This window comes from Macrobrachium rosenbergii, chromosome 26, assembly GCF_040412425.1.
Source record: "Macrobrachium rosenbergii isolate ZJJX-2024 chromosome 26, ASM4041242v1, whole genome shotgun sequence".
Classification (NCBI taxonomy): domain Eukaryota; kingdom Metazoa; phylum Arthropoda; class Malacostraca; order Decapoda; family Palaemonidae; genus Macrobrachium; species Macrobrachium rosenbergii.
In genome coordinates this window covers 39,468,262-39,480,761 of record NC_089766.1, presented here as the reverse complement: position 1 = coordinate 39,480,761, position 12,500 = coordinate 39,468,262, and the positions used below count along the sequence as shown (strand labels likewise).

The 12,500-nt window shown below is 37.9% G+C and overlaps 1 pseudogene; it reads left to right on the top strand.

Moving 5' to 3' along the window:
• Positions 1-12,500, top strand: part of LOC136853130 (perlucin-like protein) — a 34,705-nt pseudogene that overhangs the window by 11,314 nt on the left and 10,891 nt on the right.

Sequence of the window (12,500 nt, the reverse complement as noted above, 5' to 3'; positions counted from 1 at the left end):
CAACACATACATGCTATTGAGCAGAGAACGAATGGGGATAGTTCAGTAGCCCGGCAGAAATCAGAGGGATGCATGAGTGTTATATTACTCCACCACGAATGTGCTTATATTGTGTTCCATTTCCTGTTTAGTTATTAGTGTTTGAAATATGAAAGTTTCAGATTCACTGCAAATGCTTAAATTAAAATCAGCAACAGGTATATTATATTCCTTTTAAAATTTTTAAGAATCATTCCCATAAACAAAGTACAGCATTACTCTATGTTCTGTGGATTAGGTCTACTCCTGTTCATTACATGGTTTAATGGAAAGCGTCTGCTAGATCTCTCTCTCTCTCTCTCTCTCTCTCTCTCTCTCTCTCTCTCTCTCTCTCTCTCTTTTATCCGGGGCGGGGGGAGGGTTGTCGGCTTTGGATAATAGGCCGTTAAAAGCCCCAACGAAAGAATATATTACTCACTAAATCAGAAAATATTTTCCTAAAAAAAAATGAAATCCCATAACAGTTGAGATATTCAATGGGTTCATTGAAAGTTTGGCCATAAAATCTCAGGAGGAGAAAAGGAAAGGAAAGGAGTGACTCCCACCTACCCTTCCCTTCCATAAAGTCTGTCCATGAAAGAAGAAGAAGAAGAAGAATCTTAAAGGATTCTATTTTTCCGTATGGGAAGAAAGAGCATCGCAAATGGTAACTGATTTGTTTTCAAGAAATTTGAAGTGGGAGTCCTGTTGATTGCTTCTCCCAACATAGTCAAATGAAGACTCTTCCAGCAGCAAGTTCCTCTTTTGTCCTTCCTCAGGGAAAATGGAGGAAGGTTTCTGTTTATCACCTGCGAGTTACATATGGACTGCAGTTGGCAGCTGGCGAAGGTCAATGTTTGTCACTGTTGTTGTAGACTGAGCCTGTTATTTCTAAGGCAAAGGACCTTCGCCCCTTTAAGATTTTAATCTGTGGAAGTGAAGCTGGACATTTTGAAGAATGCAAGCATGAAGGGCGGGGTGAAATAACCTCAGTTTACTGACGGTGCCCTTCAGTACAAGAAGAAAAGTTAAGTATACACTAGTTTTACCAGACACTGTAGGCTGATTAACGGCTCTCTGAAGGGAGCTGGCCCCAAAGGATATATTGAGCTTATTTTACGTGGCTACGAACCAATTGGTTACTTAGCAACGGGACCACCGGCATTGTGAAATCTGACCACATTATAGCGAGAAAGTAGATTTATCACCAGAAATAATTCCTCCTAACTCTTCATCAGACGGCCGGGGGAATTGAACTCCGGCCCATCGAGTGACAGTCCGCAGCTCCACCGAAGGGCTGGTACAAGAGAAGGTTTGTGGTGGCTTTCGCAGAGAAGGGAAGAGTTATCGTATCTTGTTGCCATCATCAATTCTGGATTATTTCGAGCCGTAAAGAAAGTGTAAAAAAAAGGAAAGAAATGATAAAATAGAGACGAACTCTTGCATGTTCCTGCACTTCTGGATGAGCGTGTAATATCGGAAATGGATTCAGATCATAAAGTGCTCTTCGTGGGTTTTGCCTGTGGGCAATTCTGGCCACATTGCCTGTGGGCAACTGAGGCCACATTGCCGTCACAGAAGAAGTGGGAAGGGAAAACTATATTAAGAACCGCTCATTTTGCTCTCTCGTCGGGCCGAAATGTTAACTATGGATCACATGACCTCGTTTCACGCGTTTGGTCGTTCTTAATGGACACTAATATTAGAGAGAGAGAGAGAGAGAGAGAGAGAGAGAGAGAGAGAGAGAGAGAGAGAGAGAGAGAGAGAGATCAAAATAAATATCATATCGAGCACAGATCGACATATTTCGTCTGTTTCATATTTTCGTTTTTAACAGTTTTTAAAAATAAGTTTTTGTGAGACAAAGACAGAAAACGATACTAATAGTAATATTACTTCCATATTTATTCTCTCTCTCTCTCTCTCTCTCTCTCTCTCTCTCTCTCTCTCTCTCTCTCTCAAATTATGAAAATCGATTTCAACACGAAGTTCTGTGTTTACACATGTATTTAAAAACATATTTGTACATTATATGAAATTGTTGGTGTGCATGATTGCATAAATGCATATGTATTTAATGTGCATGCAGTATAGTTACATACAAGCGTATATTTACACACACGCACACACACATAAATATACATATATGTGTGTGTGCTTGTGTGTGTATGTGAGTTTAGGTCAGAAATGAAGATGTTAAAATAAGGCTGTAAATGTAAGGAGTCTGATAAGGAAATGAAGTGACAAGAACGACCTGAGAAGAGCGGATGGGCTGATGTGGACGAAAGATGAGCCAGGGGCCCATTTTTACCCACATCCTCCATGTGCCTCAGCCCTTGCCCAGGGGTGAAGGCGTGGAGGAGGAAAGAGCAGAGAAGGGAGCACAGGGGCAGGGACACCAGCAACAGGGAATGAAATCTCTTATGTTCCGAGAAGAAGAAATGAAGAGTTTTGTGATGAAAAATGAGACTGTCTCAGATGCAACAACATGATAGAAGACAAGATCATGTAAACAACTCAACTTTAGGAGCAATAAATAGTTTGTATATCATCTTGAAGTGCAATTTCACGCCATTAAGTGTAACAGTGATGAGGATGGGAAATATTGGAAAAATAATAATAATAATAATAATAATAATAATAATAATAATAATAATAATAATAATAATAATAATAATAATAATAATAATAATAATTACATTTGTTCCTGTGACTACACTAAAGAACAAATTTATCTTTTACCTTCCCTTTTTCAGTCTTTAAATTGGCAGTTGTTCGTAAAAATTCAGAATCATCGTTTCAAGCATTTTTCTCATAAAGAATCAAGAGATTCTTAAATCAATTGAACATCTCATACATTTTCTGGAAGAGTTTTAAAAGTTATTGTCCACTTAATATGCTCAAGATCCCCAACAAAAAATAAAGAACGAATAAATTACACAAAACAACTGAATACGAAGACTATCGAATGACCAACGTCCAGAGAGAAGGGAATAAGTCAGAGAAAGAGAATACACAGGATCGACATCAAGACTAAAACAAGTAAAAAATGCGCCGAAGAAACTTCGGCGCAATCGAGTTTTTTGTATAACGTATAATGCTCTATAAAACTATGAACTACGACCTCGCAAGTCGCAAGTTCGCAACCCTCACTTACTCCCCAGATGCAGTGAAATGAGGATGCGTCGCACGCCTCCGGAAAGCGCTGCCAGACGCACGAAACCTTAACCTTAAATAAAATCAAAACTACTGAGGCAAGAGGGCTGCAATTTGGTATGTTTGATGATTGGAGGGTGGATGATCAACATACCAATTTGCAGCCCTCTAGCCTCAGTAGTTTTTAAGATCTGAGGTTGGACAGAAAAAGTGCGGATGGACAGACATATCCGTCAAAATAGTTTTCTTTTACAAAAAAAAAAAATTGATCTTTTCTCTTCATCATTCTCCCTTCTTTCTGTTGCTGATGTTTCCTCGATATTGTCTGCGGGACTCTTCTTTGTTGGACAGTAGATTACAGAATGAAATTATTACAAAATGCTGTTTCGTACGGCATCTGTTCCGTCACATTACAAGGGCGACGTGTGAAGAGAGAGAGAGAGAGAGAGAGAGAGAGAGAGAGAGAGAGAGAGAGAGAGAGAGAGAGAGAGAGAGAGGAGGTGAGTGGGAGGAGACAGAGTGTTTCGTTATTTGAATTAATATATATATATATATATATATATATATATATATATATATATTTTTTTTTTTTTTTTTCAGCTATCTAAATTCCAGACTACATCTACGTTAATTACACAGGGAAGTTTAAATCATGAGTAACTGAAATCTTTATAAGCATAATTATAAGATATTTAATTAGAAAACGTATTATCATTACCTGACTGTCATTAAGAGATTTACCTTTAATGAAAGAGGAAATTTATGCATAGAAAAAATCTCATCCTCTCTTTCATTCATACTATTATCAGGTGGTCACGTGCCACTTAAAAGAAGGAATTCATTAGAATTACTTCAGAGTGAAAACAATATTTGTTAAAAAGCGGGAAAGTGAATTCTGCACCGCTCACTAATTCCCTCATCATGAATGTCACCAAGCATATGCCTTTGCATTTGACTTTGTGGTGTGCAAAGGAAGAAGAAGAGGAAACTTATGTTTATATCCACACGTGGACACTAAGTAGTCCAAGGGGTGACTGGGTTGATACTTATAAAAAGTACCCTTCACCATTCAATCTTTTCCACTACGTTAACTGTCTAAACATCACAAAAAGATTGTTTGTTTCCATTTATGAAATTGTGGCGTTTTCAGCCATTCTTTCCTTGAGACAATGAAGAGAGAGGTGGGTGGTTCACAGCAAGATAAAAGAGATCCAATAAGAAATGGAAGTAAAAGGATCTTAAGGTGGAACTGGGAGAAACGCCAACTCCTGCACTAAGAAGCACAGTTAGAGAGGTTGGATAGCAAGACTGAAGACAGGGAGAGGAATTGGTGGTAAAGTAAAAGGCTAAGGATCTGTTCGGACGTCACAAAACTTCGTCAGGAAACAACAAAACACCGAAAATATGAGGCTTTTGCGACGTCACCGGAAGAGGTCGTGATGATGACGTGCCACTGAAAACGTCGCCAAGACGGGTCGAGCATCAACAGACCTTCAATATCAATATTACAATTCTTTTTGTACTGATCAAATCTATCTTAACATGTTTATGAAACCTGAAGCAGATCAGATTGTATATTTCTGACTGAAGACTGAAGTGTCTGACTCTGGAGTAATGAAGAGCAATAACAGGAACATGTTCCAGGAGTCTGAAGCCTGGTTCAATAAATAATTCTTTCGCGCAACATATTTTGGAAGATAATTAATAATCTTTGTTCCTTGGACGAGATGCGATCTGAACTGACCCGTTTCTCCAATACCTGTCTATCATAAACAGTTCTCCGTATTTATTTAATTACGAAGTCTCCTTCCATATGTTTTGTTTTTACATTTAGCCTTCCTTCGACAATGAATGAAACAGGAAACAAATCAGGTCGAACCAACCAATACATAATATTCATTATCGCCAGTATAAAAAAAAGTTAAGTATACCTTAGTTTTACCAGACCACTGAGCTGATTAACAGCTCTCCTAGGGCTGGCCCGAAGGATTAGACTTATTTAACGTGGCTAAGAACCAATTGGTTACTTAGCAACGGGACCTACAGCTTATTGTGGAATCCGAACCGCATTATAGCGAGAAATGAATTTCTATCACCAGAAATAAATTCCTCTAAATAAATTCCTCATTGGCCGGTCGGAGAGTCGAACTCGGGCCTAGCGAGCGCAAGGCCACAACTCTACCGAGCTCATCGTCCGTATAATGGAACGGAATGGAACATAAAATGTTGGCAAAAGGCCACGCGCTGGAACCTATGAAGTTATTCAGCGCTGAAAGGGAACTTGAATATAACGGCTTTAAATTTGTAACAGGAGGAAGACCTCGCAGTTGCACTATGAAACAATTGTTAGAGGGTGGAAATTACACGGAAGAAAAAGAATATGAACGGAGTTCCAGTAATAGGAATGAAAGGGGTTGCATCTGGGCGCCGAAAGGAACACTGCAAAGAAGCTTAAGTAATGCTTACGGTGCACCGCGTGAAGTGTACTTAGGGCACTACGGGATCATCAGTATAATAATTGTTCCGGTTCCAAAAACTGCTCCGCTGGAACAAAGAGTTTGATTTGTCCTTTTCAATTCTGTAATCATAAATTGGCTGCTCAGATCATTCAACACTTCTCCCAAAACGCAAAACCTAATTTCCAGAAAAAGGCTGATCTGTGAATGAGGTCGCTTATCCTGACTACCACAAATTCTTTCCAGACGAATTTCGTTAAAACGTAAACATTCACGCGGCCAGAATCATGATGTCTTCTAATTCTGTTGATGGGCAAATGCACGAGATTGTAAGAACACTTAATCAATTATTTTCCAGTTAAGTTTATTTTGGCTCCATCAAATTTGGATGTGAACGACGCTTGTCATCGACCGTGGAGCGCTAAAGAGCAGACCGGAATTTCTGAGTTTTCCTTCTAATTAAGTTTTACTCTCCACTTCTATTTAGATGAGTGTAATGGCGCCCCCAAGGGTCATAAAAGCCATTGGCTTAACATTCAATTTACCCCTTGACGCTAAAAGGGTGCAGAGAGAGAGAGAGAGAGAGAGAGAGAGAGAGAGAGAGAGAGAGAGAGAGAGAGAGAGAGAGAGAGAGAAATTACCAGCTCTCTCACCAAGTTCCTAATTGCTAATTGATTCCCTTCACAACTTCACAAGTACAAATTTAGCCTACATTTTTTGTTGAGCAGGCCGACATGAGTCTCACTTTGTAGTTCATTTGTTATTTGTCTAATTTACTTTGCTTCTTTATTTATCTATTATTTCCTCTTTATTTCGTTTTTTACATGCTTTTATTTAACTTCTGTGTCTGTCTGTCTGTCTGTCTGTCTGTCTGTCTGTCTGTCTGTCTGTCTGTCTGTCTGTCTGTCTGTCTGTCTGTCTGTCTGGGTCAAATCTTGTAACTCAATTTTCGACCTGTTCCCTTCGTCCGATGGACTTGACATTTTGCATTGTTATAATCCGGTGACAATGCAATCATACATGATCAGTAGGTCAGCAGTGACCTCTAGTGACCCTACAAGGACCTCTCCCAGAATCTCGGGATTTGTATGAAGTGAATAACTCCATGGATTTTTCAAACCTTCCTTGGCTTGACAGGATATCACGTTCAATATCGTTAGCTACAAGCATAAATCTGTTACTATTGCTGTCAAAACTAAAAGGGATAAAAAAAAAAAAAAAAAAAGTAAAAAATAATTTTTTGAGACAAGGATTTTTTACAATTAATCATGTCTACAAAAGCAGAAGCATGCGCACCAAACATGGAAGGAAATGCTACAAGAAAAGAAGTACATTTTTTATTTCTTGTAGCATTTCCTTCATATTTAACGCCCGCTCTTCTATTTTCATAGACACTACTATTATTACAAAAATCGGTGTGTCTCAAAAATTTTCTTTTTATTTTTTAGTGCATTTTAATAAAAGAGCGTTTAAAAATCTACTTTTTTATTAAATAACTTTTTTATATTTTTTATATCTGTTATTTCTCTCCATTGTTTATCCATTACTTCTCAGCTCCTCTTCTGTATTTGCTGTTTTCCATATTGGCGCAGTTGGGGATTTGGCATTTGCTTTGGCACGACTAGGGTTTTTCTTGGCTCTAATAATAATAATAATAATAATAATAATAATAATAATAATAATAATAATAATAATAATAATAATAGTTGAATGCCTAAGTAAAACGTTTGTCGCCAGAAAGGGCCTTAGCAAAAAAAAAAAAAAAAAAAGGTAACTCAAACTGACAGCAGAAGCACTTTAGTGGTTCCGTCACTTTTATTTATCTGCAATTATTATGGAAAAGCAACTGTTCCTGAATACTACCCATTGTGTCTACACAGTGAGAATATATATCTCGTCTATCAACTTTTGATACGTGAAGGAAAAAGCAAACTTTGAAGTATCCATTTAAGATTTTTTATACCTTTTCCAGAGACAGAAAGCAGTTCTCCATTGGAAAAACGAAACAGGAAATACGTTGGTACTTGATGTTTAAGTATAATGACATGAAACATGAGAATAAATAAAAACGGAAAACTTATGCATTATTATTTTGAAGTATTTACAGGCAGGTACCGTATAAGTTATGACGTCAGAGCATTACAAGGATAATGCATGAGTCATTAATGAGTCAGGGAATAAAATGTATAGAATGAATGTCCAGGTTTGGAATCTCTTGCTATTCAGACCAACCCGCAGAATCAAATTCAATATGAAAAACAATACCAGAATAATGCAGTACTACATGAGTAATGAGACATATGAGAAATGATAATGCAATAAATACAATGAAAAGCATTTTCTACTTTACTTCCGAAACTAGACTCGCTGCTTCTTTCTGGTATTAACAATCTAAATACACTGCCTAAGATTAAGTGCTACATCAATGATAAATAAATATGAGGAAAAATTCTCAAAAAACTGTATCCTTTGCAACAGCTGATTCAGTCGCTGAAGCTTGCTAGCAAGGCGCTTACAATTGTGGATGGGCTTGCGTGACAGGTGCTACCCCCATCATCTCATCTGGCTGCTACAGTTGTGGTTGGTTATAGGTGGGATATTGGTAAAAAGAAAAAAAAAAGTCTTCGGGACTGTATAACTAGGAAAAGGGCAATTTACTTTAAACTCCTGCAATTCGTTCAGGCAAGAACACAAACTTTCCCATTTTTATTCAGACAACCCACTTTGGGTGGGAGGTATTGTTAATATTTACTGGCCGTGTCACTGTACCCAAAACTGGTGTCTACATTATTCCCTGTAAAGATTGTGCCCAAACCTATGTCGGGGAGACTGGAAGAGATTGCTAATGAAATGAAAAGTTGAGTTTTTAACATGGAGATTTTTATTAAATTCTTATGAGAACTTTCTTTGGATAGATGTAGCATTTCGAGTCTACTCATCGCATGCTGTTCACTTTTCCTGCCTACAGGTGTAAAAAATATCCTCTTATTATACAGGTTTGGAGTTAAATGTAAAATTTCAGGAAAAAAATACTGAAAAAACTCATGTCTATGTGCAATACATATTAATTTCAACTCAATCAAATTTTACTGAATTTACAAATAACTGAAAAGTGAGTTATTGCTTTTCCCTGCCTCCTGGACACACAAACACTCCCTACTGACTTCATGATCAAAGCCATTAACCTTGCCTGCTTCTTGTGTACTCTTCCTCTTCAATGTTTAACTATACTTTGCTTCTGATCCCTATTCCCCTTCCTTATAAAACTCACCTTTCATTTGAAGCAAACAGCGATCAGATATACCACAATACATTCCTTTCTTCTTAATTACATTTGCCAATTTGGTCTTCCATATACTGTGTACAAACAATTTATCAGTCTTTTTTCCGCTTTTCGCTTTTTATGTCCATTTGCAAATATTTTTCTTTTGAAAGCCTGTATTTACACCAACCAACTGCGCTTCTAAATACATTTTGTTGAATTCTCAAAATACATTTTACTTCGTACCTCCCAAAAACGTCTCTCCCCTGTCACTTACTTCTGCAATTAAATCACCTAGCGCAGCCATACTTTCAAATTCATTCTACGCAGGTATTATAAATCAGCATTCTCCTAAAAACATTTCCAGTCTTCTCAGAACGAGGAATCAGACAGTATTATTCTCACCACATTTTATGATCCGGAGAAAGGGGGGTTTTCAATGCCAAACCCAAAATCTTTGCAAAACGTTGGAGAAAATAAAATAAAGTCTGGGGAGTTTGGCTGAGCTTGCATGTAGTTCGAAGGAGAAATGTATATTTGATTTGCTAGTGGAGTGTGTGTGCCTGATACGACTGGTATAACTGAGACGAAAGAAAAGGTAGTTATTATCCAGAAAAAAAGAATAACACATTCAGGGTATGAATATGATTAAGTGTTTTGTGTGCCATTAATACTTTGGGTGGCTGACAAGATAGAAATTAGTTTGGTCCAAGGATTTTTTAAAATGGAATTAAGTGTGGCGGAAGAAGATAATTTCGTCTAAGTGAAACAATGAATAGCGAGTGGAAGCGGTTTCGAGGAGTCTGAATCTGCAATCAGAGGAGTCTGAATCTGCATTCAGAGGAGTCTGAATCTGCATTTAGAGGAGTCTGAATCTGCATTTAGAGGAGTCTGAATCTGCATTTAGAGGAGTCTGAATCTGCATTTAGAGGAGTCTGAATCTGCATCCAGAGGAGTCTGAATCTGCATTCAGAGGAGCCTGAATCTGCATCCAGAGGAGTCTGAATCTGCATTCAGAGGAGTCTGAATCTGCATTTAGAGGAGCCTGAATCTGCATTCAGAGGAGCCTGAATCTGTATTCAGAGGAGCCTGAATCTGCATTCAGAGGAGTCTGAATCTGCATCCAGAGGAGTCTGAATCTGCATCCAGAGGAGTCTGAATCTGCATTCAGAGGAGTCTGAATCTCCATTCAGAGGAGTCTGAATCTGCATTTTGAGGAGTCTGAATCTCCATTCAGAGGAGTCTGAATCTGCATCCAGAGGAGTCTGAATCTGTATTCAGAGGAGCCTGAATCTGCATTCAGAGGAGTCTGAATCTGCATTCAGAGGAGTCTGAATCTGCATTCAGAGGAGTCTGAATCTGCATCCAGAGGAGTCTGAATCTGCATTCAGAGGAGTCTGAATCTGCATTCAGAGGAGACTGAATCTGCATTTAGGGGAGTCTGATTCTGCATTCAGAGGAGCCTGAATCTGCATTTAGAGGAGTCTGAATCTGCATTTCGCTAGAAGAACATAAACACGGTAGTTGTGCTGGGCGATGTAAATGCAGGGGAAGGCAACAAAGGAAGTGAAATTATAGCTGATAATTATGGAGGACAGAGAGTGAACGAATGATGAATAGAATATATAATTTAGGCCAAAGGCCAAAGATGGACGCTAAAGAACAAAAAAATGTGTTGTTATTGTGAACAGTTGATGAATATGTATTAAGGTCACCTAAATTGCATATAAAATTCTATTTAATTATGCTTAGTGGTTAATGTGTTTGGAATTTTTCTGTACAAGTTCAGCGTCAAGGTATGAAGGACCTTATGTTGAATTTCTGTAAAGAAGGATTAGCACACACCCACACACACACGTATGCATGTATGTATGTAAATAATGTGTGTGTGTACTTGTGTATTTATTTGATTAGTTTTAGTTTGCAACAAATAAACAAACTCACACCAAGTACAGAAAAACGGAGGTTCTAGTAAATCATGTACTAAACACTGCAAGTGTAGCATGATGGAATAAAAGTCAGTTTTACACAACGAAACTTCAACATGCTCAGGGATTAAAGCTCTCTCTGCGCTTAGCAATCCGATGATATTTACAGCACAGGTTTTAACAGCAGCTATTTTCGTTCAGCACTTTGTGTTGTTGTGCATTCGTCTCCATATTTCCTCTTCCCTACACTTGGTGGAATGGTTTTGTGGAATGGCAGGGGCATAAACAAGCCCTCGAGTCGTAAAAGTGAAAGAACGGGAATCGAGTACTTTCTTTTAGAGGCAAATAAAAAATTTCTCTCGATGCAATACATCCATTTGTATGCTTCGTAAAATAACAAAGTGGTCGCAGAAAAAAGAAATTTCATGACATTAGGCTGTTCCCTAAATGGTTTTGCTTAAATCATGCCTCCTCTATTCAAAGTTTGGTAGTTTTATTTTCGTACGTAACTGTTATTTCACTATCCTTTACAGACAGCCATTAGAGTTATAAATTTGAGATCTGTTGCTTTGGAGGTTCATGCAAAGTCGTTTAATGTCTGAGAAATATTTCTGTATTTCCCGATCGTTCAAGTTAACAAGATAAAGAAATCTCCATAAGAGGATAGTGCCGTCAGTGCACCTCATGCGGTGCACTGTAGGCATTACTTACGGTTCTTTGCAGCGTCCCTGCGCGGCCCCTAGCTGCAACCCCCTTTCATTCCTTTTATTTTACCTCCGTTCATATTCTCTTTCTTCCATCTTACTTTCTACCCTCTCCTAACAGTTGATTCATAGTGCAACTGCAGGGTTTTCCTCCTGTTAGACCTTTTAAACCTTTCACTGCCAATTTCCCTTTCAGCTTTAAATGACCTCATAGGTCCCAGGGCTTGGCCTTTGGCCTAAATTCTACATTCTATTCTACGATAAAGAAATGTGAGCATGGAAGCCTGGAAGACTTAATTTGGATTTCCAGGCCGCTGGCTTCCCTCGCACCGTTAGCTGGAATATTGTATCTTCATCAAATCTCAGAATATAACAAAAAGAGGAAAAGGGAGGGGAGCTAGGGGTTTCTCTGAAAAGACGAAATACCCACATCTTCAACAAGAAAGTTTTATTTATGAAATACAGAAGCGGCTGAGAATTCCAAAACCTCAAGGCTTATTTATTAATTTTTATTATTTATTATATTGTTAATTTATTTTCTTTTCTTATAACTGATCTCTTCCTTCTGTATTCCCTAATACCTTCTGTTACGTCTTTGAAATGAGCTTCATGTTCTTGGGAAGCTTCGATTTCAAGTCAGTGGCCTCTTTGGTGGGATTGTTCCGTATAAATACAGCTCATCTGAATAATAATAATAATAATAATAATAATAATAATAATAATAATAATAATAATAATAATAATAATAATAAAGATTATATTTTTTAAGTATGATGAAAGTACCTCAGTTTTGTTTCTCTCTCTCTCTCTCTCTCTCTCTCTCTCTCTCTCTCTCTCTCTCTCTCTCTCATTTAAGTAAGATAACTGAGGGAACCTTAAAACAGAGCACAAGACAAGGGGTATCTGTGACTGCTCTCTCATATTCATCATTTATTCTTTACACGAGACATTTATATATTTTCGCTTTATTAAAACA